Source organism: Haemaphysalis longicornis, unplaced genomic scaffold (assembly GCF_048455015.1).
Source record: "Haemaphysalis longicornis isolate Haplotype H1 unplaced genomic scaffold, Haemaphysalis longicornis Haplotype H1 scaffold_6, whole genome shotgun sequence".
NCBI classification, from domain to species: Eukaryota; Metazoa; Arthropoda; class Arachnida; order Ixodida; family Ixodidae; genus Haemaphysalis; species Haemaphysalis longicornis.
In genome coordinates, this window is record NW_027526407.1 from 206,506,847 (window position 1) to 206,530,965 (window position 24,119).

The 24,119-nt window shown below is 47.2% G+C and overlaps 1 pseudogene; it reads left to right on the top strand.

The window, feature by feature from the left end:
* Positions 1–24,119, top strand: part of LOC144143448 (uncharacterized) — a 399,983-nt pseudogene that overhangs the window by 18,821 nt on the left and 357,043 nt on the right.

Genomic DNA, 24,119 nt, shown 5'->3' on the forward strand with positions numbered 1-24,119 from the left:
TGAGGGATTCGTAGAAAGAAGAAAGAACCCACCAGATTCCCTCACTGACCTCTAAGTCCAAAGCCGTTGTACAGTGGACTACAAACCCACACATACTACCCACCACGTGCCCCTGTGAGTGCCCATCCTGTAAAGGAAGGAGATAGTACAGGGAAGGCAGGGGGGTTAACCATTCAATCAACTGCACCTAACGCTTATCAATGATTTCAAATAAATGTGCCGAACTTACATAATGAACACCTTACACCATTTTCAACTTTCATTATTGAAGTTATTTGTATAAATTTATTACACTTATACTGAAGTGACCAGGCAGTATATTTGAAGGTGTGTGAACATTCGCAACTTAGAATACTTTGCGAATAGTTTTTGACATTCGATTTGCAGCGCTGTTTCAAATATTTGAAATTTACAAATAGTAGAGCAATGAATGTTTGCTCTTCCACAAGGCTTGCAAACTTTCAAGCTTTACTACATGGTAAGACCTTACGGGTTGGCTTTTCCGCATGACACCGAGGCCATGCCAATAGCCCGATGTAGAAGTCTTGCACCAAACACGTGTTCGCTAACTGTGGTGTATATTCGGTCAAGTGCAACACTACGAGGGCAAAATTTACAATCCAAAAATAGGTTTCTTGTGAATTTTATGGTACGAGTGAGAAATCAACCATCATATCTGGCTTGTTGGTGAGGTCTTATAGCAAGTAGCATGCCCAGCCTCCTTTCAATTATTGGGGCGGGGAAAGACTGCTGCCAATAATTAAATATACTTGAACATATTACTGTGTTCACTGTATTTTGAAGAACCTACATTTCTCCACGGCAATGTATGGAAATATCTTGTTTCATTGCTTTGCACACCTTTATTTTTTTCTCTGTTGCATTACATTTGTTGCATATCAAGCACTAGAACCTGAACAGAGGTGTGTCTAGTTCTGACTGCCTAAGCTGTCTTTTTTAATGTAGTTATGCTTTATACAATCTGTAAACACGAAAGCAAAGATAGTGTGGTTTTAAAATATTCAATTTGAAACCAATTTTTACTGTTCATAATCAAAAATATTTTATTCAATTCAGAGCCAAGTTAAACTTGTTGTATCCAATTCACAGATGCAAAGGTGATAATCACACACCTTTATATATACATACAAAAAGGTAATTTATTTTTGTACCGACATAAAACACTCAGCTGCAATTGCCATCACTGCTGGAGAGATAAAACTGACAAGCAAAAGCTCATCCCTGACTAACTTCCGCTTTAAGTTGTAGTGGTAGTTTGTGCTGTTTGACAAGCAATAACTTACTCACTGTACGATTGCTGTAAACGCCCCGCACGGGGCACCTTGAGTATTCATGGTGACGGTGTTGGCAACACCGCGGACCCCTAGCCCCCAACATAAACTGCAACCTACCGTGGTGATGTGTTTAAAGGTGAAGGGTAGAAGCCTCAAACGGTGGCCGTCGGAGCCCAGGTCAAGCTCCGGCGGATGGGCTCCCTGTCTGTTTACCAGGCAGGGAGCTCCGGGACCTCTCAGGCTATCAGGGTAAGGTTTGAGAAGAAAGTACCCCCGTCCCCTGCTTCTTTTACATGCCATATGGCAAATCGTAAATCCCCCCCCCCCAAACATGATGGGCCCCTGAAAAGGGGCCGCACCGAAGGTTCATTTCCGGCACTCCCAACCCTCAGTCTTCCAAAGCCCGATAACTACCCCCGTTTTTTGGTGTTGGAATCCAGTGACCAAGAAAAGCCTCTTGCATCACAGTCCGTGTTCCTAATATCGAAATTTCTGGAGGGCATCATTGGTGGCAAATATAAGGCCAAAAAACAAAGAACTGGAGAAATCCTGGGTGAAGTACACAACCAACAGCATGCAAAGATCCTCCTTGAACAAACTCGCATAGCCAATCTTGAAATCAGGGTGACACCCCACCGGAGCCTGAACAGTACTCAAGGTGTCATCTCTGAACTAGACCTGATGAATGAGACAGATGCTGACCTACTGGAGGGCCTGAGAAATCACGGCGTGACAGCTGTGAGGCGCATAACTATGAGGAGGGATGACAAAGTAGTTTCGACCAAGCACATTATCCTTACTTTTGACCGGTCCACACTCCCAGAGTACGTCAATTCAGGTTTTGTACATTGTAATGTCCGGCCCTACATTCCAAACCCGCGCCGCTGCTTTAAGTGCCAGCGGTTCGGGCACGGAACCAACTCCTGCCGTGGTCGTCTGACCTGCGCAAAATGCGCTCAGCATGATCATCCATCTGATAATTGTCCATCGTCAACCCTCACCTGCGCCAACTGCCAGGGACCCCATGCCGCCTACTCTCGAACGTGCGAGAAGTTTAAGCAGGAGAAGGCGATTATTAATGTGAAGGTAACTGAGAACATCACCTTCCCAGAGGCGCGAAAGAGGTTCGCCTCTTTCCCCCTGGGGAGGTACGCCGACGCGGCTCGCCGGGGGGCGGAGCGGCGTCTGGTTTCGGCGGGGACCCAGTACCGCGAGTCGGACTTGGTCCCGCCCCCGCCCCTCCCAGGGTTGCCCCAGGCAGCCCAACCAGCCTCTGCACCGCTCGCTCACCCAGCAGCGGCTGTGGTGGCAACAACATCTGTTGGGGATGCCGCTGCATCCACTGCTTCCTCTCCACCGGCCCAAAGCACATGCAAGGGCACGGAGATGGAGACAAAGGCAGCCGCAGCGACCCCCTCCCTCGCCTCACTGCCTGTGCCGTCTGTCGTGCTCCCCACGCCTTCGGCACTGGCAGCGCAGGCAAAGAACACCCGAAAGGGTACCACGCCAAGGGGGCCCAGTCCGCTGGGCACCCCCTTGCCTTCAGATGACGACATGGACGTCGAGCCCTTCCGGCTTTCATCGCAGCGGAAGGAACGGGCTGCGACGTCCAGGTCAGTAGAGAAGGTCAGAAAACCCCTCCCAAGAGTCCAAGCCCCGAAAGACCCTACATAAACAGTCGCACTCCAGTAGCTCTGAACACATAATAATGGGAAGAGAAAACATAGTTCAATGGAACTGCAGAGGCCTTCTGAGTAATCTTGACGACGTGTATGAGATTCTGCATACCAAACAGCCGAGTTTAATGTGTGTCCAGGAAACACATCTGAATTCCAAACACACAAATTTCTTGAATAGTTACCTGGTATACATAAAGGACAGGGATGGCTGCACACACTCTTCTGGCGGTGTGGCCATAATTGCCCGAAAATCCTTAGCATGCCACCCTGTCACTTTAAACACTATCCTTGAGGCTGTAGCAATACGCTTAATAATATTTAACAGGTTGGTAACGGTATGCTCCGTATACATTCCTCCTGATGTTGCACTTACGAGCTCTGACTTCGAGGCGCTGGTTGACCAGCTGCCCGAACCATACATCCTTACAGGCGACTTTAATGCTCACAACTCTCTTTGGAGCTCTTCCAGAACGGATGCCCGAGGTCGCCTGATAGAGAAATCCCTAACATCTTCTGGAGCATGCCTTTTCAACGAGAAACAGCCTACATACCATAACATAGGACACAATACATACTCAAATCTTGACTTGGCTATTAGTTCGGCAATTCTCTTTGCATGTCTTGAGTGGGGAGTGAGCACTGACCCATATGGCAGTGACCACTTCCCCACTTCACTAACATATATAGGTAACGGCCCAAGCAGTTCTTCTTCCCATATTAGGTTCAATGAAGCACGAGCTAACTGGAACACATTTACAGAGACATCGAAACTACACCACACATCCATAGCACACGTAAAGAAGCTACCCAACTCCTCACGGCGCACATCCTTGACGCCGCCGAAAAGTCCATTCCCCACCCCTCTGGTGCCCCGCGCAACCAGAGGAGGCCGTGGTGGAATGAGGACTGTAGGCGGGCGCGAGAGGCCCAGAACAAGGCGTGGGGTGTCCTTCGTCGGTACCCCACGTCGTGTAACCTCATTTTGTTCAAACGGGCCAAGGCGTTAGGAAAACGTGTGCGCCGTGAGGCGAAACGAGAGAGTTGGCACACCTTTTTGACATCCATTAATTCATACACAGACACACACAAAGTCTGGACACGTATACGCAAGCTCAAAGGACAACAGACACACAGCCTGCCCCTGGTTAGCACAACAGGGGACACACTTGAAGACCAGGCTAACACGCTTGCACAACACTTCCAACACGTGTCCAGTTCAGCACACTACACGAACACCTTCATGAAACACAAAACATCTGCAGAAAAAAAGCCCTTACAAGACAAAGACAGATAAAAAACTTCTTACAACTCTGAATTCACTCTCTATGAGTTGAGGGCTGCCCTGAGCTCGTGCAAACCTTCAGCTCCAGGCGCAGATAAGATTACATACACCATGATACAACACCTACACCGAGACACACTTGAAACACTCTTACACCTATACAATAAAATATGGCTTTCGGGGCACATTCCACGCTCTTGGAGGGAGGCCATAGTAGTGGCTGTCCTAAAGGAAGGGAAGGACCCTTCCTCTCCCGCCAGTTATCGTCCCATTGCCCTGACAAGCTGCCTGTGTAAGCTCTTCGAGAAGATGATAAACAAGAGACTCGTGTACTTCTTAGAGTACAATGGTCTTCTCGAGAGCTGCCAGGCGGGCTTCAGGGCGGGACGATCTACCAACGATCAACTCGTTGCGTTAGAGTCTTATATCAAAGATGCTTTCCTCCACAAGCAGTACTGTATGACAGTATTCTTTGATCTTGAAAAGGCGTACGATACTGCTTGGAGGTATGGTATCCTCATCGATCTGAAGTCCTTTGGCATAACGGGTAACATGATAAACACGCTTTCCAGTTACATGTCCGAAAGGACGTTTCGCGTGCGACTTGGAACTGCACTCTCTAGGGTGCATGTGCAGGAAAATGGAGTGCCACAAGGTGGAGTTTTAAGTTGCACCCTTTTTATTGTGAAAATGAATTCCCTCAGGAAGGCATTGCCACCGTCGATTTCCTGCTCAATTTATATAGACGACGTACAATTATCCTTTAAGTCTTGTAACCTGTCTGTCTGCGAGCGCCAAGTCCAGCTTGGTGTTAACAAGCTAGATGGTTGGGCAGAGAGCAACGGTTTTAAATTTAATCCAGGGAAGTGCACTTGTGTCTTGTTTTCCAAGAGGCGTGGCATCCGGCCGGATCCAGAAATTCAACTCCACGGTGTCTCGATTCCTGTCAAAAAGGAACACAAGTTTTTAGGTATAATCTTTGACGAAAAGCTCACATTCATCCCACACATTAAACAAATAAAACATAAATGCCTAAAAACAATGAATATCTGAAGGTTCTCTCGCACATCTCTTTTGGTGCTGACAAACAGCTTCTGTTGCGTGTTTTTACCAGGTTGATAGGCTCACGATTGGACTATGGCAGCGTTGTCTATGGGTCAGCCACTAAAACATCCCTTAGAATGCTGGACCCTGTGCTTCATCTAGGGCTCCGCTTGTCCTGTGGCGCCTTTCGGACTAGTCCAGTCGAAAGCCTGTATGTAGAGTGCAACAAATGAAACCTACAACGTCAGCGAGCATACACAGACCTCCTCTATGCTTTTAAAATTTCATCCATGCCTCACCATCCTTTTAAATCAGTTTTTCATGATACCTCCATGACTGAACTCGTTCTAAATCGACCATCGTTCTCTGCGCCCTTCTCTTACAGAGTTAGAGAGGAAGCGTCAGAGCTTGCTGTCTCCTTTTTAGATACCATCCAAAGTTCTGTAACAGATCTCATAGCACCATGGCATCTCCGCCCTGTCTCATGCGACACATCATTCACCCATGTAGATAAAAACCGCGCTCCCACATGTGCAATTCTGCAGCATTTCTTGTATTTACAGCAGAAGTATGAGTGCTCTGAATTTTATACGGACGCCTCTAAGACTTCCACCTCGGTGTCCTGCGCGGCGCATGGGCCCGGCCTTAGTGTCACTAGAACTTTTAACACCAATACAAGTATCTTTACGGCAGAAGCCTATGGTGTACTTCTGGTTGTTAATCATATCCTTCAAAGCCACATCCCACAATCCATTATATATACAGATTCTCTCAGTGTTGTGCGGGCGTTGTCGTCAAAAAAGTCCTCAAAAAATCACGTTATAAATTTAATAGTCAAGGGTATTATGTCTCTGTATGTACGCAAATCTGAACTGGTTCTTTGCTGGGTCCCTGGCCACTGTGGTATAGCCGGGAACGAAGCAGCGGATCGAATGGCTGCTGCTGCTACACTCTCGAATGCAGTAGACATAACCACATTACCCTACACCGACGTGAAACCACACATCAGGCAACAACTTCGCAAAACATGGCAAACACACTGGAGTGAACAGACAGACAACAAGTTACACGTAATAAAACCACACTTGGGACCATACACCACCGACACACGCAATAGATGCACTGAAGTCGCTTTGGCCAGATTACGGATAGGGCACACTCATGCAACGCACTCGCACCTTCTCACTGGGTCTCCAAGACCTCTGTGCAGCAGGTGCGGAGAGGCCCTATCCGTGATGCACATCCTCATACAATGTAAGGCACTCGACACTACACGACGCAAACATTTTTCTCAACTACACACACGACATATTCCACCACACCCGACATACTTCTTAGGTGACGAAGCCCTGTTTTCAATCAAACGCGTTTTCGAGTTTCTGACCGACGTAAAATTTTTACATCTCATTTCTTATCATGCATGTTGACAACCTGGCCCTTTACACCAGTCATCTTCATTTCGTTGTGTTTTACTGTGTTTATTTTTACTAAAATGTTCTTTTACTTCCATGTCACTTTCATGTAATCACTTTTTTTTGGCGCTCTTTGCCCTTAGTCGGCCTTGCGCCATTAAACTCTAAACATCATCATCGATTGCTGTAAACGAGTTCTCAATCATGCTAAACACAGGAGAAATGGACTTGAAGGGAGTGCACATCATATGATCTGTTCATTGATTCATTGTAGTGTTTAACGCACCGACGCAGCGCAGGCGATGAGGCGCGCCGTAGTGGAGGGCTCCGGATTAATTTTGACCACCTGGGGATCTTTGCCGTGCGCCGAAATCTCGTACACACGGGCGTTTTTGCTTTTCGCCTCCATCAGAAAAGCGGCCGCGGCGGCCGGGATTCGAACCCGCGACCTCGTGCTCAGCATATGATCTGTTGCTAAAAGTACCAACTGAAGTACAATATTGTTCTGCGGCATGTGGCAGCACACATCCAGGACATATTGGGTGAACTGTTCAGCATCTGTTGAATGCATGGCATTATACCAGCTTGAAAATGCCCCCAGAAAGGATATTTTTAAAAACGGCTACTTCAGCGGGCCGTCAGACGCTGGGCACCAGGGCTAAGTGCAACTAGTTACCATTTTCTTATTCACTACTTCAGGCCTGGATGTGTATTATTAAGGTCGGTTCCTACAGCTGGTAACAACAACAACAAAAAACCTTCGTCCTGTGCGCAGCCCTACCTCCCACCGGGCTGCATGTCTATTATCAGCTGGCTTAAGGTTGCAGACCAATGAAGTGATTAGCAGACAGATTATTCAGCATTGTAGTTACTAGATCTCATACTTTGCAATGCTAAACATTACCTGCTTGCCTCACGACTCCGAACGCACAATTATAGTTTGTCACACAGGTTAACTCCGTTATACTAGGATGAAAACACACCACTGTGTTCTACATAGCAGTGCGGTGCGAAATAAGTTACGCACGCAGAATCGTCTGCAGTGGCTAACTCAGTTACGATGAGAGCGGTCATGCATCGTCCTGCTGCCCTCGTGTCACCGGCCTTGCTGCCTCTCGCCACTGCACGTAGGCCACGAAATGCCCAGCGGCCTCACCACGCAGCGCAGATGTTCGTCGGGAGTGCACTCATCACTGTCGCAATCGAGGCGGCAGAACTGATGCAGAACGCCCGGTCACCATCGTAACGTACTACGCGCGAATTAGGCGGCCGCACACACGCTGCACACCACCGTAAGTGCGTTTCAGAAGTTCTTCGTGAGCCCCTCATCACAATCGCCAGCCAAACACCTATGCACCACAGCAACGGCAGACAAAAATCGCGACGAGATGAGCCCAGCGAGACCGTGCAATAGCTGCCATTTTTCTTATATCATGACGTCACATCCGGCAAGAAGAAAAGGCCGCGTTCTTTGTTTTTTGATGTCTGAGTGGCGCATGCGCAGTAGCGCTCGTCCACCGTTCCTGAACGTCAGGTTTTTCATGGCACCTCTGATGCCCGCTACTGCTTCTTGAAACACGCATGCCACTCGTGCTTCCGCTTTATCCACGCCTTACTTATGTGATACAGCTTCCGCTGAAAGTCGAAAGATAACACCAAGTTGTCGGGTTTAGACGAGGAGAATGCTTCTAATTGGCCTTGAACACCGCCAGCTGTTCACCGGCCAGTTTCGGTTTCAGACGAGGGTATTTTCGGAGGTCTAGTGTCGCTGCTTAGTACAACTGTCTATTCTGACAAAGTCTCCAACAGCCTTGTAATTGTTTCTTTTCGAAATTGCTAGGTGGCGCCGCAATGTACTAGGCTCGTACTGCTGAACTTGCTTCAAAGCACGACGGCGGCTTGGTGAAACCTTGGTGGGCACGATTCTTGTACCTTATTCCTGCAAGCAGGGCTACCGTAGCACGTCGGAACATAATAAACCGCAGTTTAAAGGGACACTGAAGTGAATTTGTCAAGCTTCCGTTTTTGCTTGCACTGCGTAGACTGGCTCAAATTAGCACACTTTTTATCGTTTATCCGGTTGGCAATTCGGTAATTATTGTACAAAGCACGAAAGAAGAAAAACTACCATGCGCGGTTTTCGGCGGCCGCACCAACTAAAGACTGTAACGTTGGGAGGAGGGGGCACTGTGATTGGACGATGCCCAAGGTCAGCAATCAAACAAGTTTCGGTTTCGGTTCTGTAAAACACATCCCATGGCATCGTTGCATGGGCATTCTCAATATCTCAGTAATCATGGTACCGCGGTTCTTCCATGTTGTCGGCTGTAAAATGCATAAGATAAGCCTCCCAGGACGGCTTGGAATCGTAGCATTCACTAGCCGAGGCCGACGCAGTGCATGAACGCCCGCGGCGTCGCCGCAGACGCTCAAGTGCCATGCGCTTTTCCCCCATATTTGGAGCTTGCCTCGCTCATGCCTGTATCGCAAAAAGCGTGTTCGCACCAGGCCAAGGTTCTGTTGATTCTGGCCTGTACCCACTCGCCGCAAGCAGTCGGTGCTGTAGTCGGCAGTCGGCAACCGGCAACCGCACGCCAGCGAGAGCTCGCTAGCGCGCAAGTGCCAGCCTGTGCGCGTTCTGTGAACTAGTCAGTGGAACAATGAACGTTGCGGCCCAAAAAAAGGTGAAGTCAGCTTAGAAAACATCGGGGGTAAACGAAAAAGTTAACTTATAAAAAAAAGCACGTACCCGCGAGGATTCGAACTCGTGACTTGCAAAACACTCGCAACGACATACTTAGCGCTCCAGACGACTCGGCCACGAGCGAGCGCTGCCGACCACGGAAATATAAGGGTATATATTGTACAACCAGTTTACCCTTTTATTTAGTTTTAGTATTCCAAGCAGCTTAGGTGACTTTTTGTTGTTTTGCGCGCGTGCAGTAAGCATCCCCGAAGTTTCCACAATATCTCATGTCTAGCAGTTGCATTCCTTCGACGGAAAAGCGTTCGCAGATGCGTAGTCGTGCTGCTGACCGCTGTGCTTGTTCGCCCAGCGCAAAAAAGTGCTTTCCGCACCCTAGTTTTACGCTGTACGGTAAAAATATCAGTTGATTTTATTTCCTTAGTACCTATATTGACTTTGCTGACTCTTTTCCCGCCTTCGAGAGGCCTTATATTTTCCTGCTGGTGAACCAGTCAGCGAAGCGTCGCATGTGCGCTTGTGCAGCGCTTGTGAGATGCGACCTTGAGTTGGAGCTAGATAGTGTACAAACTAACCAAGTAAAGAAAGGCACATTCTTACATTCACAAACGTGTCCTGGCTTCGTTTCAACTGAGCGAACGAATTACGACGACACGTCGGCGTCCGGCGGACGAAACGCTGGGCCGACTGACTCTGTCTGAAGGCCGGGGAGCCGTGCTGTAGCGCAGCCAATTGCGAGCTCGGCTCCTCCCGACGTCACACGAAAACGCCACAGAAAATGGGCGAGCGTAAAGAGAGGAGGACAGCATTTTCGAATTAATTTTTCTACTAAATAAACTCGCGCAAACGCGCCCAGAGTGGTAGAAACATGGCCTGCGGACTTCGGACTACAATTTGCGCTAATAATCTTGCAATGTTTATATGTCACTTTAGTGTCCCTTTAAACTTCTGACTGATTAGTGATGATCAGAACAAGCATCCTCCATAGAGTTTGGTTTTCAACTCCAAGCACATTTTTTCGCATCGCTTGCTTGCCTTCAATATTGTGCTGGTCATAATCATTGGCAAGGTGTTTTTGCATCACGTGGTGGCTAATTGGGGCCAAAAATAAGTGTGTGAAGTGCAACGTGCATGAACCGACACCTGACCACGAATGCACTCCCAAGTGCCTGCTGTGCGGCCTGGATAATCCTACCGCGGACAAAGCCGGCAAGAAAAGGTTCAAGCCCTCCCCACCGTCTTCCAAGACCCCGAAGCGCACTGCTCAATTGAACCAGCATTACCAGATCCCGCAGACCTACCGAAGACCAGCCGCCACACCATCAGGACCAGCACGGGAACCGCATGTGAGCTGGTCAACCCTTTTTAAAGCCCCGCCTACTGCTCAAACCCAATTCCCCTCCCCCGTTCCTAACGCAACCCCCATCCAACCACCCCCAACCCCCAACTCCAGGAATTACAGCACGAAAACACGCAACTCAGACAACAGGATTCCAAACTACAACAACAACTCGCCGGCATGAAAAAGCAAATGGATCAGCTTGCAACCCAGATGGCAACTATTTTACAGAATAAAAATGCACAACAACCGAGCATGGCGACTGCCCCATGCCCTGAGTCAAATCCAGAACTCCCTTCCCCGGTGGACCCTACAGACGCTCGACTCACAGCCTTTAAGACTCGAGTGGAACGACTTCTCGTATGTATGTGCGAGCAAATAAAGACCAATTTCGCCAACATTGCCCAACCCATCACCACATTGGATACCCGGGTTGCTGCCCTGGAAGAAGATTGGCAAAAGCAGACGCAGCACAAGAAACCCAAAAAAGACACCCCTCCGACCATCACTAACACACTTTTCTAATAATAACTACCCCTCCTGGTACACAGACCCCGACACTGCATAAATCGTTGACTATCTGGCAATGAAACTGTCGCTCACTACGTGGCAAGAAAGAATTCCTCACCCTTTTTGCGGGCCAACATGCACCGGAGCTCATCGCGCTACAGGAAACGGGCACTGATAATATATCCTTCAGTGGATACACAACATTTGTATCTGATCTGACATCTCGCACCGCCATCCTGGTTAAATCCACCCTTACAGCTCAACAACTCACTGCACCCACGCAACTAGACTATACCTTTGTACAAGTCATACCACGACGCAAACAGTAAACCAGCCTGTTTTTGCTAAATATATACAGCCCCCCTGATCACGCCCTACCCGGAATTGACCAACTAGTTAAAACCATCCGCCAAAGAACGAAAGGCCATAAATTATTAATCATGGGAGACTTCAACGCCCACCATACTACGTGGGGCTATATCCGCTCCAAAAAAAAGACACCTCCCTGTACGATGCAATACAACAAAATCAGCTGCATCTTTGCAATACCCCCCAAGTTACTACCCGCATCGGCAACAGTATATCACGGGACACGACCCCAGACTTGACGCTCGCGCATAACATCAACGAAGCTACATGGACAAGGCTCGACGAGACACTGGGTAGCAACCACTATATCATCCAACAACTACCACATAATCCGAACCAGAAGTGTAAAATTGGAACAGCCCGTCTCACTAATTGGAAGAGCTTCCGTGAGGCAACACCCGTAGACCCCATCACCAACCTAGAAACATGGACCTCCAAACTACTCGAATCAGCCCAGCAACAGACCAAAGAATTGACTCTGACTGAATATCACCCCGCAGTGGACGTGCATCTTCTCCACCTATGGGACGCCTACCGTCGCTTACGCAAAAGGTGGCTTACGCAAACACCCCACTAACCGCCGTCTAAAGATTCGCATCGATAAGCTAACCGCAGAAGCTGCAGCATACGCGCAACGGCTCAGCCAGCAAAACTGGACACAATTATGCGATAAATTGCAAGGAACACTGGGGAGTCGACGCACATGTCATCTGCTACGCTCCCTTATGGGGACTGGTACGTCCAAGCAAGCCACAGCACACCAGCTTCAACGGCTTATGCACAGCTACCAGGGAAGAGATTGCGACCTGCTCAATGAACTTCGAAACCCCATTGAATTAAAGCCGACCACCTCCCCCAAGACTTACAAGGCCCCACCGTACACTGGTGAAGCTAATCCTGCCAAGGACGAACCCTCTACAATGGCTGAGATCGAAGCGATGATCAGAAAACTTACCCGAACAGCACCCCGGGAAGAGACCAGATACGTAACAAATTACTTCGCAACCTGGATTACATAGCCCTGGAAAACCTCCAACTATATCAACGAACACTGGATAGCCGCCACCCTACCCCCGCAATGGAAACATGCCGATAATATGCTGATTCCAAAACCAGGCAAGCCACTCACCCCCAAAAACCTTCGCCCAATATCACTGACTTCTTGCATCGGAAAGGTTTTTTGAGCATCTAGTTCACAACCGATTGCTTTCACACATAGAAGAGACTGACTACTTCCCCGACACGATGTACGGCTTCCAACCACACCTATCAACACAGGACATCTTACTCCAACTAAAAGAATACATCATAGACAACCTCAGCAACCAAAACAAGAAATCCATATTGGCTTTAGACGTCAAGGGAGCTTTCAACATCTCCCACGACGCTGTCTACGCTGGCCTGGCTTCAACAAACTGTGGCCAACGGACCTACGACTATTTATCTTCTTTCTTCAATGACCGCACTGCAACAATAGGCATCGGACACCTTCGCTCCCCAACTTTCTCAACATTACCAAAGAAAACCCCACATCGCTCAGTCATATCCCTCCTATTATTCAACATTGCCATGAAGGATCTGCCACCTCTCCTTCAACGCATCCCAAACCTCAAGCATGCAATATACGCAGATGACCTGTCTATGTGGACCCCCATGGGCTCCACAGTCACCCAACAAGACGCTCTCCAAGAAGCAATACAGATTGCCCAACGATACTCGCAAACTCGTGGTTTAGAATGCGCCCCTGAAAAGTCCGCACTCCTCACGCTATGTAAAAGAACTCGCAAAAACCGGGAACAAGCAATCCCAGATCCTGACCGGCACATAAATGGCCAACCTGTGCCTAAAACATCTCACCTCCGAATTCTAGGCCTCAACATTCCAAAGGACGGCTCCGGCTCTCACACCATTCTTCATCTACAAGAAACTCTGAATCAGTTGGTCAGCATCATTTGGCGGGTCTCTCATCGCCGATACGGCCTCAAAGAAGCGGACACTGCGCGCATAATCCAAGCTATCCTGATTTGTCGAATGACTTATGGTGCGCCATACCTAGCCCTAAAAAATGCTGAAAAAGAAAAGCTAAACATTATGATTAGGCAAGCCTACAAAGCTGCACCAGGTCTACCCTTAAAAACGGCCACACGCAAATTACTCCAACTTGAACTTCACAACACATGGAAAGAATTACAAGAAGTTCACAATGTCGCCCAGCTGTCATGACTCAAACTCACCAAAACTGGACGCACTACCCTCGCCCGCTTGAGATACATGGTCCCGTCACCACAGGACCAAAAACAGCACATCCCTCTCAACATCCGGAAACCAATCAGAGTCGCTCCAATACCACGCAACATGAATCCCCTCTACAACCAAGCACGACGCGCCACCCGCGTCAGAGCCCTCCAAAATAAGTATGCTGGGCAACCTGACACCCGGTATTGCGACGCCTCCGCTTACCCGCACAAACCCGCTCATGCAATCAATGTAATTGACCCCCATGGAACAGAACTAACAGCAGCAACGATTGGCACTACAAGAACAGAAACTGCTGAAGAACTAGCCATCGCAATGGCCGCAACTACTGCCCCCCACCAGAATGAAGAGGAGTTCCTCACGATATTTACAGATTCCCAAGCAGCATGCAGAAATTACGCTATTGGCGAAATATGTCCCCTGGCGCTTAATATACTATGCTCTCCGAAGACGCTGCCGCAAATCCAACTTGTCTGGACCCCCGTACACGAGTCCCTCGAGGGAAATGAAGCGGCGCACGCCACGGCCCACGCACACACACTGTGGGCCATTTCTCAAGAGGGCAACGCTCCAAGACCTGAGCCGCTGTTAAACTCCACAGACATCTTGGCTCACCACCGCCACGAGCGCAGAAGATTCGCTGCACCTCATCTCGAACTGACCCGCACCGAAGCCACCACTCTGCGCCAATTACAAACTCATACCCGCATGGCACCATTCTACACGCAATCCACCTCATCCTCTATCCCGGAACCTGCAAATTCTGCACCCAGCCAAGCACACTATACCATATGGTAAGGAAGTGCTCAGAAACCCCTAGCCTCTCCCCAAACCCCAACCCCACCTACGACCAGTGGGCGGCCCGGCTGACAAGCTCAGACTTCTGCGACGAGCGAGACCTGATACGAAGAGCAAGAGCAGCCAGCGAGGACCTGGGTTTTCCGGACTAAAGAAGACCCCCCACAGGGCAGGTGCCCCTAACATCAGCACCTAAAGCCCGTTTTACCCATTCACAAAGTTTATTTCACACATTCACAAAGTTGACTCATACACAACCCAGTCGAAAATGTCAACAGGAATACGACAGAAACCCAACAAGAATTCCTGTCGTGCAACATAATTTTTTGTAATGACGACAGAAGTTCTGTCGTTACGACAGAGCCGTCGGTTGTTATGACACACCTTTCTCCAATTTTCTCGACAACAAAAATTCCTGTAGTCACAACAGAACTCCCTGTCGTCACGATAGCCATCATGATGTCGTGACATGGCCAGCTGTCGTGACGTATGTCGTTACTACAGAACCACGAAAAAAATGCTGTTGTGACATAGCCGGCTGTCGCGACGACAGAACCCTATATGCGTTTGCCATGACAAAATATGTCGCGCTACTTACAAAAGACAGCAGTGGCAAATGTTAACAAGACAATTCTATCGCGAGGACAGCCGTTTTTTTATTTAATTCCTGCGGTGAAAAAAAAGGGGGACATAGTTATTTTGCAAATTTACTGTTTTTATAGCCACGGTAAAAACAAACCTTTATTTCAGAGTAAGGAGGGTGTTGCGCGTGCGGTACTCTGGGGGGACCTATGCGGCCATCTCTGGCGCGCCTGCGCATCCCTGTCGCGTCGGAAAGAATTGGGAGGGCCCCCAATACAAGCAAGTGAATTAGACCACTGGTTGGGTGTCCGGTCGCTAAAATAGGAACACGTGTGCGCTCCGGCGGAATCGGGGGGACAGCGGGTCGTGGCTTCAGAGGAGACCGAAGGATCGGACCGCCCGCGGCCGCAGCGGTGCCCGCGACTCGAGACCTCCGGAGGAGAGGGAAACGGGAGAGTCGTCTATGGGCAACGGTAGAGAACGGCTGTTCACGGAACGCTGGCTCTAGTTCGACGGGCGCGATCACGGCGGCCTTGACCAATGGGGTCCCGGAATAGGGGCTGCACCCGTGCGGAGGGCCGCAGGCCCTCACTCTCTTTTCTTCTTAAAAAAATAAAGTTTCACTCCTCATGCTCCTCCTGACGACGAAAGGCCTGGGGCCTCCTCATTCGTTGGGATCCCCTTCATCGCCACCGGTCCGCAGTCTGGCCTACCTAGGTCGCAACAATTATACAATGCGTCTCTAATGCCCCCAGGCCCAGATTATATACTTTCAGTGCCCGAGAGCATTACAGAGAGGAGTAGGGTTTAACAAGAACTAAAAATGTGTGAAGAATATATTTAAAGCACTTCTTGGTGGGTTATTACCTTGAAGTTATTTATGTCCGTAATGTGGAGGCGATGGCAGCGGGAAGGTGGTTCTAGTCTCTGCTTGCTCGTGTAATGAGAGAGTCATGTTAAAGATTAGTTCGACTAGATGGCACTCTAACTTTAAAACATTATCCAAACGGGACGAAATTTAGGAGGGTTGTGTGAAAAGCTGTCCTTTTTAAATGGGGTTGTGATGAAAGATTTTTTGAAAGATTGAAAGCCGTGAACGCTAATTACGGCGCAATAACAGGTCAGGCAAGTTTAGTGACTTCTTCATTGCCGTTACGCTAGAATGGCGAGAGTAGTTACAGAATAGCTGGTAGCTGAGGGTACATATCAAGACTAAAATGATTTCTAAAACATGGCATTTGTTTGGAAATGAATCAGTAATGATGACAGTAAGGAGAAATAATAACTTCCAAGAAATGAAACATATGCATTCACGTAAAGCTGGTAGTCAATTTTTTCCTCAGCTTTGGTTACATAAATTATCTTTATGGACAGCATATGTCGGTATCCATTTGAGAACTTTCTCATAAAGTTCTCCAATGAAGAATAAAGTTCTCCAGACACCACTGGGATAAAGTTCTCTCGACAACACAGTTTCCATAAGCTAGGCACAACAATATCAATGCAGCATTTTGTCGCCTTATGCAGTAAGAGGTAGCATCATGCCAATACTCAATAAGTTTAGAAGCTGTGTTTGTAGGCCTTGCTTCCAGCAAGTACTGGTTGAGAACAGCAGACTGTCAGTGCACATTTGTGCAGGTCGCTACTTAGAAAATGTCTGTTCGGGGAGAAATCTGGTTCAACCAGATTCTCCTGAAACATCTTCGGGGTGTAAAAATTGGGTAAGATCTGGCTTTACCTAAAAACGAACCCTAGTTTTATACTATGTGCATCTACACTCCATTCTGTCACTTGGAATGAATTTGCCTGGTGTTGTGCATTAAAAGCTAAATGTGTCGTATTTACGCTACTCTCCCCAATGAGCATCACATTGACACCATCTGCAATTACTGATGGCCACCATGCTCTTGCAAGTGAATATTACTCCATTATTCGGACTTCAGCTCGACTATCACAACTGAAGTACATATCGCGGAAACAGCATACGCATGCACATTCTTATTGAGTGCTGGCATCAGGAGCGCAACTCTGCAAAATCACTAAAAACATGATTTTGCTAGTGCTACCTTTGTATTCCCTTGCTTGAGGTTCTGTCATTAGTGTCCTGCGATTAGTCACAAAGTGATACAAAAAAATGATGTAATCATTTATTCTCATTGATGAGGTATTTCTCACAGTGACGAGGTAGTTTGCAGAGCCAAATAAATGCATACATTCGAACACCAAGCTTAATCCTAAAGCAGAAGCAAGCACCGCACCTTGCTTTCAGTCTTCATAAAAATTTGTGAGCCAGAAACTGTGTAATGTCCAGCATTATTCGTCATCCAATCTCGACAATGAAACTCGCACTGTCAAGAAAACCGTATTTTAACTTGAAGCTAGATCCAAGGCAGCTGCGAGATGCCAGAGTTATAAATTCAAACGGCACAAATGGTTACAACAGTAAGCCTTATTTACAAACTATTTCACACTGTAAAGAACACTTAAGACAGAGGTCTCAAACACGCAGCCTGCAGACCTTTCGATTACGGCCTGGGCTACTCATGACTGCCTTCGTTCATTTATTTTTTTTTAAGATCGAATGCGTGAGTGCATGCCTTGTTCGCACATAGCCAAGGAATCCTGACGCCAAATTTTATTCAGAAATGACCCAGCAAATTTCCAATATGTGCGACAGGACTTATTTCTTTGAAATGGCAGGGTTAGCTGACATTTTGTTATCCCCTCACTCATTTCAACCTTCTCCGCTGTCCCGGCCCTTGGGGGAAAAATTTTCAGAATTGTGGCCCATTCACTGATGCGAGTTTGACACCTGACTTAAGACCTGAACACAATGCTTGAGATTATGAACCCAAACAAGTAATTAGGTAAGACACAAATGTTTTGTGTCATGCTGTATGATATACAAAGTACATCTGTCTACCTGAGCAAAACGATATGAAAAAGTGAACACATTCCCAGTTGCACATTTTAACTATTAAAAATATAGACATTGTAAGAAAGCTAGTGAGCGACCGTCAGAGCACCAGTCTCCCAGAGCGGGTATGTGTTCGGCTAAAGCGGAGGCTGACCTTCTGAGTGGCGTCAATTCCCCAGTGGGTGTATATCCCCGCAGCGACACACCGGCAGCTCCATATACAGTGCTTCGGCGCGAAACCTGCGCGCGGACGCCAGACCTCGTTTGGACTCTGAAACGGCCAGACCTCGTTGGTGCCTCTTACAAGACCTGCCAATAAACCCCGTTGCGTACATTAGAGCGCACCTGGGGTCTGACGGCGCGGAAGGCAGCACTGATGCTATGAAGCAAGAGCTTGATCAGGTCTGCAAGCAGCTGGAAGAGCTGCAGCTTGAACACAATGAGCTGAAGTCGCAGCTCAGCAAGGGAGAAGTAGAAGAGGCGATGATCGCAGAACCCGAACCGTAGTGATACGGGTCAAACGAGGTCTGGCGTCCACGCGCAGGTCTCGCGCCGAAGCACTATCGATGGAGCTGCCGCTGTGTCCCTACGGGGAATACCCACTGGAGGATTGGCGCCACTCAGAAGGCCAGCGTCCGCTTTAGCCGAACACATACCCGCTCGGGGAGACTGGTGCTCTGACGGTCACTCACTATCTTTCTTACAACATCTATAACAAGTACACTCAACCCCATATGAATTGACAGGGCAACGGGTAAAAAATTATACCACACAAAAAATAACAAAGCACAAAAAGATAGTTGGACACTGTAAGGTTCTGGCTTGAAATGTTTCCATATAAAAGCATGAAAAAAAGAATGTACAGAAAGCAATTGACAAGGTAAAGAAACAGCAAACAGCAGCTTCACAAACAAAGTAAACAAATGACATCAGATGCTCAGAAGAATAAGCATGGCAAGAATATAAATTCATCACTCCATGCAGAATCACAAGCAAAAAATTTGGAAACTGTTAATACAATGCAAGTGCCGTAAGCCACACGATACATCTGTTCACCTGAGCAAAAATAAAAATAAAACAGCAGAATGACAACCTACATAACAAATACTAAAACAAAGGCATCACATACGGAAATCAAGAGCAAGCATGGCTACAATGAAACTCACCACTCAAAGTAACATTTGAAAACTGTAAATAACATGTACGCATAAAAAAGCACTCCGGAATCCACCAATATCTGTTAAAAAGATAGTTTCATTGATGCAGGTAGACCTGATGCCCTTCTTCGAGTCTACAATAAAATATAAAACAGCAAGATTCCTGACCTAAAAGCTGAAACCTTTCAACTTTTCCCTAAAGCTGCCGACACAGTGTGGTTGCCTGTTTTGGGGAAGCTCAATAATGCCAGTGACAGAGGTGCAGTAACCATGAAAATAGTGGCACACAGCTATGTGTGGTTACCCGCCATAGACCGAGAACTTAAGGTCACTTCCGATGAATATATTGAGTGCCAAGGGTTTCAGAGACGTGAACCCAGGGCTTCTTTGCCCTCATGGGAACACCCACTGTGCCCTTGGCAGATGCTACATTTCGATTGCTGGACCAGTCAAGGGTTGAACGTTCTTTGTCGTCATAGACGCATACACGGAATGCTTAGAAATGCAGCGAGTTTAAAATGCTACTTTGGCAATGGAAATCATGAAGCTTTATCTACTGTTCACTAGTTTTGACATTAAAGAGAAGCTGATGACAGACAATACCGCATTCATTTCAGCTGAAATTACCACATTTTTTTGGCAGATGGAATCCAGAGAGTCACACGTTCTGCATACCACCTGGCAACTAATGGCCACGTGAAGTGTGATGTATGTGATCTTAAACTGGTGCCACTAAGAAAACAATGTACAGACATACCTTTCACTTGGCCAGCTTTTTTTTCAAACTCCACTTGACCGTTTGTCCATCTAAAGAGAAAAGCCTAGCGCAGCTGATATTTGGTCGTGAATTTAGGACAAAACTACAGCTGCTAGTGCTGTCTATAGCTTCAGCCAGCATCCAAAATTATCAGACACTAAAAAAAAGAGTCGCAGCTACAGCAGAAATTCTTTGCTACAAACTATGGGAAAAGGCTTTGATTGATTCCTTTCACACTCCTTCAGAGGAAAGGCCTTCGTTCCTGGATAGTCCAGACGTCTTCTGGACAGGTTCACAAACACCTGAACCGTTTATGCTTAAGAGTACCTGGACAAACAATCTTCTAAACCAATGTCTCTATCTTTGAGCACAGAAGGATAGGTTGCGAATTATTTTGCTCTCGCACTAAAAGCAGATAACCTCTGCTTGGCTCAGTCGATACAGTGACTTCCCCTGACAGGCAGTGGTTTCGGCTTCGCGCACCATACCAGGACAAATCTTTTTTCAGCAGCACAGTTTTAGAGAACCTAAATGTGAACAGTGCACATTTGGAACAAAGGAGACACATATACAACACAGGAGCGGTTCCTTCGTGGTCATATACCAGTGTCAGGTAGGATGTAAAATTTTCCTCCATCACATTTCAATTTTGCACGGACAGCTGTTTCTAACCCTTTGTGGTCTATTGCCGGGCCCTGCCCGAGAAAGCAAAACCACCGTAGCGGTCCACTGTCGGGCTATTCTCAACATGAATGTTCAAGTTTAAAGTTTACATTTTTTTGTAACTGCAATGCGCCCTCATTCTTTGCATACATGATGCGCCATGTCTCTTGGGACAAGTGCACTTTGTTTAAGTTTTTTTTGCACAAGGGTGCAGCCCAATGTTCAGCATGGGCTTTCTGGATTCCAGAGCGCTTTCAAATGTGCAGCGTTTGCTGATAAGCATGGCTGCTTCCTCATCGTGTGCGCTCTACAGTGGTGCACGTAGTGAAAGTGATGCGACTTTAGTGAGGAAGAGAATTGCGTGCCTCCATCAGTTCGTGATGACAGTGATTCGACAGAAGTGATTGACGACAGAAGTGAGTGAGGAAGACCACAACTGTAGTGGAGACAGCACCACGTGAATAATTACTCTTTGAGCTGCTCATTTTGTCGAAAGACAATGAAATAGTGGTGCAAGCTTCTTTTCTGGCATCTAGAGGTTACCTAGTCAATACTGTTATTTAGAGGAGCACACAGCTGCAGAATCATGACGAAAAGAGCAGGGAAACCTGCAGTACTCCCGCAACCTTATCCAACAGCTGTTGGGTGATCTGAGGGCTTGAGTCAAAAAGCTAGACCCGTCTGCACATATGGAGTGCGAGTAAAGGCCAGATGGGACAAGCCATTTCATCTACAAGCTCCCAGGCCAAAGCAACAAAAACTTTGCCGTTCGTTGCAACCGCAAAACAAAAGTTAGTTAAAACCCTGGCCTGCACCCAGGAGAATGCTTCAAGCAGTTTTCCACACTGCTCAACTGATAGTAAAAAAAGTTGCAAACAGAATGCAAAAGAAAAAATAAATATCCTGCGAGTTTTTCTTGCGGTTTGCATTTTTATATATATTGCAAGAAACTGGCGAAAAAGCTGCAGACCGGAATGGCCAGACATTGGATAAAAGGTCCAGACTGAAAAGGCTTACATTTTTTGTAATGAAATGGCAGACTTGCTGCAATTATGCCGGCTCATAAGCACGATGAGGTTTGGTGATTCTTGATTTCTCAGTCTATTTTATAGTTGTTTGGTATGTCACAAACAGGATTGATGCTCCAGACCGACAAAAACACACTGAGCAGAAACATCCTCAGGAGAGTAGAGGCAGATGTTCCTACCTGGAGGTGGAAGCTTGCATTTCTGTATGTATGTAACGTTTCTAAACTCCGATTGTGAAGTCACTAATTCTTGGCAGACAAGAATGATCTTCTGGCAATTTAGGTGAAATGAACAAATGTCAGTAACCATGCAGTACAACCCATCATTCATTCTGACACATGTAGAGCAAGTCTTTGTAACCCGGCTGTAGCGCGTGCTGTGAATCTCATGGCCGTTAACTTCTAAGCAAGCATAGTGCGCCAAGGAGGGCACTTCGCCATACCAAGCAGTGAAGAGCTGCACTGGGGCTTGCTCTAAAAACTCAGACTTTAGCAGGGCTCCCAGAAGACGTACACTGCGAGTTTCTCGAACACTGTGGGAGCCGATAATTCTATCCCTTAAATCGGCAAGACGTAAAGGAAGCTCCACAAACTTAGGAGCTGTCCTTAACCATGACTTCATTAACACCCTTTCAGCAATTTGAAATGGGACACCTTGTGCAGCTGTAACCAATTTAACAAGCATTCCATTTCCATTTTCAAATGAACACGTGGACGTCCCCCCCAACGGCCCAAGCATTTCAACACGTTTTGTGAGGTGTGCAAGCTGGTGCACGTTGAAGGTGGCAACACTGTCATCGTAAACTGTATGCACTCTACTCAAAAATAAGGACAAAAGCTGATCAGCTGCTTGAAGGTCAGCATCAGTAACAGTGGCCTGAAGAAGACGAAAAGGTGCTTGACACAGCAATGCAAAATGATTAATCGCGCTTTCGACGAGTATACCACTCAGGCAAGGGAGTGAGTAATAAAGGAGCCAATAAAGCCACTCAGTGGCATTCCAGTTCTTCCTCTCTTTGACTGGACGAGGGAGACGACAAAATGAATTCCGAGGTTTTATCTTCTTCATGCACATCTCCACTTCTTTTAGATGCTTCTTAACTTTATATTTTTTGACAGCGACCCAAATGTCTGTAAGTTGCTATGTCACACAATCAAGAACACAATGCATGTAATCTGGCGGCAGGCACCCAGCAAGGTTGAACCCTTTCAGAAGGATAAGCGGTGATGGACCTTTTAATGCCGCGAACCATCTCATTGCTGTCGTGGGCATCATGCATGTCCTTCAGGACATTTCTGTGAGTGCGTGGTGCTGCCGGACTCCCTCCAGTCTTGTACCGCACCGTTCCTGGGTTAGAAACATTGTATTAATACACACGCCAACGTGTCCATCAACTGCCATTAATTTCAAGCTGCATGAGCAAGTCCAACTAAGAGCAGTAATTGCATTTAATGTAAAGTCCAGCATCACATTTGCTCGAATTACAGACAATTGTTGTGATACCTACCACTGCGGCAACAACAGTATTACTCCCTGCTTCGACAAAACCAACAATGAGTGGTCTTTCAGCTACGTGTCAATTTCCTTTAACGCACTTACCACAAGCACCAAATCTGCAGCTCAAACAGACAGCAGTGTACTACAGAACTGGCTCGTCTACAAAGAACAAGCGAAATATGTGTGCCATTAGGAGCCCAACTATGCTATGGTAGAAGTTTGCTTACGTATTAAAGAGATGCCGGTAACATCGTATTTCCTTTATTATAAAGTTGCTTACATTCCGAACAAAAGTTCCTATTTTCTTTGTGCCAGTGAAAACAACAAAAAACAAATGACAAAACTTGCACACTGCCTGCCAAACAGCCACTAATGGTGCAAAGAGAGCAGGTGAATAGCGCAAGCCTAAGCATTCCACGAGAAAATTTTGAAATTTGCGTTTTTAGCGATGTGTGAAGTACTAGCACGAGCCTTCTCGTGAACAAAGACGGCCAGCACCCGAAGGAGTGTGATAAGCGGAGGAAACAATTCGGGGGGTGGGCTTAACACCTGGAAGAGGCTAGCAGATGACGGCCAACACAGCTAGTGCTGTGGCCACACATTTGCCGTGTTTGCTGTGCCACTCCGTCATAGGGTGGCTGATCACTTCCAAGGTCAACGCTCCCATGATATTGACAAACAATTGGGCGGTGTACATCGTTACCTCGTGAAGAAGCAGTGAATTAAATAGTAGGCTGTATTCACAAATGCCTTGAAGGGCACCACATGTGCGGCCCTGCTACATCTGGATGCTCAATACTGCAAAGCACGTAACAAAAGCTGCACGGTCC